The 5,303-nt window shown below is 36.2% G+C and overlaps 1 pseudogene; it reads right to left on the minus strand.

The window, feature by feature from the left end:
• Positions 1-640: 640 nt before the first annotated feature.
• On the minus strand, positions 641-3,824 carry LOC113075493 (ephrin-B2a-like; annotated as a pseudogene).
• Between the last annotated feature and the right edge of the window lie 1,479 nt (positions 3,825-5,303).

Genomic DNA, 5,303 nt, shown 5'->3' on the forward strand with positions numbered 1-5,303 from the left:
CAGGAAAGACAAACATTTACAGTCAGATGAACAGAGGGGCGAATTCACTAAACAGTTGCACTACTTTTACGCCCAGTACAGTTGGCGTCTTATTCGCTAGCCACACACAATCCAGTTTAACAAGTGCTTTTTGCGATGGAATAGCATATAAACTTGGATTATCAAATAATAGTTTTCATTTTACGCGCGAACATGCCTCCTTTCTATGCAAATTAGCCTTATTTTAGAATGCATCAACATTCTATAATAGATCCAACTAAGCCAAAAAAAAGCTTGATTCTGCTAACTACATCATTTTTTTTTTTGGATTGTTCCAAAGCGCAAGAAATACTGAATTCGGTGTCTTCATCAGATCCCGTCAAAAGACATCCAGTATTCAAAACCGCCTAAAAAGACACAATTGAGATAATATTTAAAAAATATGATTGTGTAACATGTCTAGTGACAATGGCAGTGTTAATTCATGAAATGATGATCAAAAAAATGAAACAAGCTTTTGAAATGGAAACATCTAGTCAAACCCGGTTTTGACATTTTAAAGATTCAGTCAGTTTTCTGGATCTTAGCGATACTGTACAGTCCCAGTAAAGTACGCCAGATTGCGCCAGTCTGCAGCTGGCGAAATGTAGCGTAGAGATGGTGTTTGATGCATTTTTATTGTTAGTCAGTGAATGGACCATCAAAACAATGAATGTGCAAATAAACGTTGCAATCAGCCAGTGCACGTTCTTAGTGAATTTCCCCCCAGAGGGTAAAAAATGTAAGAAGTATATTATACATACAGGTATTCTTTTTTATGAATCACTCTATACTGTTTGGTTTTGAGGATAAGCACAATAACTCAGTTTAAACCATCAGAATGGACGGATAAACTCATCTCCAAAAAGCGTGTGACGTACATTCACTTGCACCTGAGTACATGTGAAATCCATGATCCTACCGCCTCAGCCACACAAACACACTTGTAAATAAATGCAAACACGCTGCTATGACATAAAAGCTGGATTTACCACTTTCCTAGAACTTTACTTAACATCCAAGTTCTAGTATCACGTATAGGCTCTTAAATATAGAGTCAACTGGACACACAGGTACCATAAATTCTGGATTGGTTGTCTGCATGTTCGCAGCTCTCATACTTTGTAGTAAATGTTGGCTGGACTCTGAGGAGGCATCTCTTGAACGATGTAGACGGGGTGTCCGTAATCGCCGCTGACTTTTTCGTAATGGGGGCAGTACGCCGAGTCAGCGGTCCGCAGGGGAATGATGATATCACTGGGCTCTGAGCCATTATTGTTGCCCCCGACGGTCCCCGTAGCTGCCCCGCAGGAGCTGCCTCTCTTTGGGGAAAGAGAGGAGAGTGTAAGGGCAGGATGGTGAGTTTCAGAGTGCTTGGCTTTCCGTCGCCGGGTAACACACAACAGCGATCACTACAGCGATCAGGAGGATGAAGGCTCCCCCGGCACCACCGGCGATTAGGGCGATGTTAGAGACGGACACGGCGCCACTGTCTCCCCTCTCACCGGCCTCACTTCCTTCACCTGCTTTAGAGCTACTATCTGTATCTGAAACAGAAAAGAGCTGAATAAATCAATGACCTGACATCTGAAGCCCACTTGCTTTTGGCTATATCTTCTACGACAAACATCCAGAATAGTAGTTAGATTAGATTTGGTTTAACCCATAACTAGCTTTGATTTCAGCCGGCTTGAGTTCAAATATGCCTCGTGTTTGTCTTTAACACTGCCGGTTCCTCACATGTTTACCTAATGGATATCAAACAGTGCAGTCTAAGAATAAAAAAGCCTCCAAGAATAAAAAAATAAGTGCGTGTCTAGTGCGTTTTGTCATTATTTTTATTTTTTAATCAACTTGATGCCACATGCATATGGCCTCAAGGTTAATACAAAAATGCAGTTGAAAAAAGACTTTTCATAATAAAAATTGTTTACTTGTCATCTTTCTGAACCTGGGTTAACATTCTATTTTAGTGCTATTTCAGTTATTATTTATATACTATTACAATATTTATTATTATTTTGAATAAGCTTTTATTATTTAAATTCATTTAATTTTAATTTTAGTTTTAGTCGTTTTGACATGCTTTTTATTTTTAATTTAGTTTTAAATACAAATTATTTAAGTTTATTTTTAAGAGTTTTATTTTAGTAATAATTTAGTTATTTAGTATTTTTTTTTGTTAATTTTATTTTCATCTCATATTTGCTTTATTATATATTTATATCTACATATATTATAGAAAAGTATGAAAAGTATTGCAGAATAGTCCATCTGCCATCAGTGTTTGAACTGTAATGGTACGAAGCAACGAGAATATTTTTGTATACGAAGAAAACAAAAATAACAACTTCATTCAACAATTAGTCTCCTCTGTGTCTCTCCGGATCACCATAGCACCATTTTGGAGACTATGAGCTGAACGCAAGCAGCGTACGCTCTTCTGAGTCAGCCGCACCTCAAGGATGTGCTGTTTTCTTTCAAATCTAAGCGTAAATACACGTAGTAAATGTATCCTTGTGGCGTGGCTGACACAGAAGAGCATACAAAGTTTGCATTCAGCAGATGTTCTCCAAAATGGTATTATGGCGATGTGGCGACACACAGAGGAGATGAATTGTTAAATAAAGTTATTTTGTTTTCTTTTCGTACAAAAAGTATTCTCGTCGCTTCATAAAATTCTGATAACTGATGGCAGATGGGACTATTCTGACGATGTCTTTCATGCTTTTTTGGACCTGGACAGTGTTATTTACTTGCCAGTTAATGGGACAGTAATGATTAATAAAAAAAATAAATAAAAAAAAAAACATTTTGGGGTGGAGTAACCCTTTAACAACAATTATTTTTTAATAGTTCGTTTTAGTTGATTTACAAGCACCAATTCCTGTATTGTAACTAGTTGTCACAAGTCTCTTAAAACACTACAAAAATAGAAACAATATGTAAAAAAGGATAACGCAGAGAAGCATTAAGTATCGTTCAACTGTCTCCCTCAGGCACTAAAAAAAAGTGTAACTGCAAAAAAGTCCTTGAATATTTCATGAGCGCGCATTACTCATGACATACAGAACTGTTATGCTCACAGGGACCCAGGTTTGAGTCTGACTTGGGTCATGTACCCAAAACAATTTCCCTTCTCTCTCCCTTCACTTTCCTGTCAACTGTCCACTCTGTCTTATGCAGTAAAGGAAAAAAGCCAAAAAAAATAAACCATAAAACATTAAAAAAAAAAAAATTTATGAAGCAACCATTATTTCATTTACAATTGGCTTTCTGTAGCTAGACTTTTTTGCTGTTTCACTCTGTATACTGTTCTTCTGATACTGAAATTCTGGGTCAATACCTCTTCCAGGGCCAGGTTTCATAATCCAGGTGCAATGCTAACATCTTTTCAAAATGACAAAAGTGAAACGTTGCTTAACGCAGGATTAAAAGTGGCCTTAATCCAGGGTTTAAAAAACAGATGTTAAACCAGTGTTAAGCTCATAAGCGAATGTGAAGTGTCCTGAATTATTTCTGACTCGTACCTGGGATTCTGTTGCTGGGACGGCCTGGATCAGGTTTGGGTTTTGGGGGAAGGCCATATGCGGCTATGAAAGCAAAAAAAAAAAGAAAAGTGATTTATATGATGGAAAACACTCAGTTTGCATCTATTATGACCAGGAGCAAGTGTTTGCTTGTATTGACACAATGTTTGCTGATTTTTGACTTTTTCAGGTTCATTCGTTAATGTGTTTTTTTGGAGGTGATGATGATACTCACTCTGTCCTACTTGAAGAACCAGCTTCATCCCTCGCGTCACACAAACGCCCTCCTCTCATGCTGTCGATCCCTTCTTTGTTACCGTCAGAGGTAGCTTTGGACAAAAGATGAAAAAACATAATTTCAGTGTCAAGGTTCTATCAGCATTTCCATTGGTGTGAAAAGGATGGCTCACTTGGAACTCTGAGTAAGCAATAAAACACTGGTTTATGACTCTTCATTACTTCACAGCAATGTGCAGCCACTCACTCATATAAAGGAGAAGCAAGCATAACTGTGTAACCGCCAGTTTTTATGAATACAGAACACACTGGTGTCCTATTACTTTTTTATTAATTTATCAGAAGCAAACATCCATATTCTTGTTGTGACAACTATGAGACGTTCTTGACAGACTAATATAACATAACCTAGCATGAAATGTAGAGGTTCTTTTAAAAAAAATCACATTTCTGTATCCCCTTAAAACAGTGAATTCAGCAGGTCTCATCCATCAAACCATTCAAATTATACAGTATATTTTTTATAAAGTCTGTTCAAGTGACACATTGTTACAAAATAGCTTTTCAGACTGGATTACTATATCATGAATGTATTATAATTGAGATGTAAAATGGTAAGTCCAAAATATTGTACTACAAGATAATTTTCTTTTAAAGTTCCTCCATGATTTATAACCAAAACTGGTCATAAAAAAAAAAAAAAAAATCTCAAGCTCAACCTTAATATACAACCCTGTTTATGATATTTGTTTAATATTTATTTTTTGTAGGGGGTTAGATTCCCTGGCAACACATGATAGGTAAAAATTGATAGACTGAATGCACTGTAAGTCGCTTTGGATAAGTGTCTGCTAAATGCATAAATTTAATTCAACATTTTTAATGCCTGATTATACAAAACAAAATCTCACAAATCAGGGAAAGTCCCATTTTTTTGCAACAGGGTTGGAAGCTTCACAAATCTTATAAAGTTGAACAGCAAATAAACAGCTCATGTTATATTTAGTCTGACCTCCTGCATCTTCTGAAGGCTCAGAGCTGCTTTCACTCACCATTTGTTGAAAACTGACTTCATGTAATGAATGTCATGCCCTTTTTTTACCGAGTTGTTTACTTTCTAATTAATTTACGTGAAATGTCAGTTTAATGAAGTTCGGTTTTCTATGAGTTTAATTCGGTCATTATCACTTTTGTTGCAAAATATTTAAGTAAACCTTATGGTAGCCAATTAATTAAAAACGTTAACTGAACGAACTTCATTAAATGCTGAGAGATTAATCAAATCAATTAAAATAGATTAAAAATCTATTCATTAAATGTTTGCAGAGAAAAAAAACTCGATGATCGTTACAGTAAATCATTAAACAGACAAACACAAAAAGTTGCTCTGGAAGTCAACGTGTTTGTTTTATTTCCATGTCAATGAACATATTTCTTTGAGTTTGTCATTGCGACAGAGGTGGTCGTCCACACAAGATGTGTTCCTGTATTCCAGCGCTCTTTCTAGCATTGCTTCTT

This window comes from Carassius auratus, unplaced genomic scaffold, assembly GCF_003368295.1.
Source record: "Carassius auratus strain Wakin unplaced genomic scaffold, ASM336829v1 scaf_tig00017076, whole genome shotgun sequence".
In the NCBI taxonomy this organism is placed as follows: domain Eukaryota; kingdom Metazoa; phylum Chordata; class Actinopteri; order Cypriniformes; family Cyprinidae; genus Carassius; species Carassius auratus.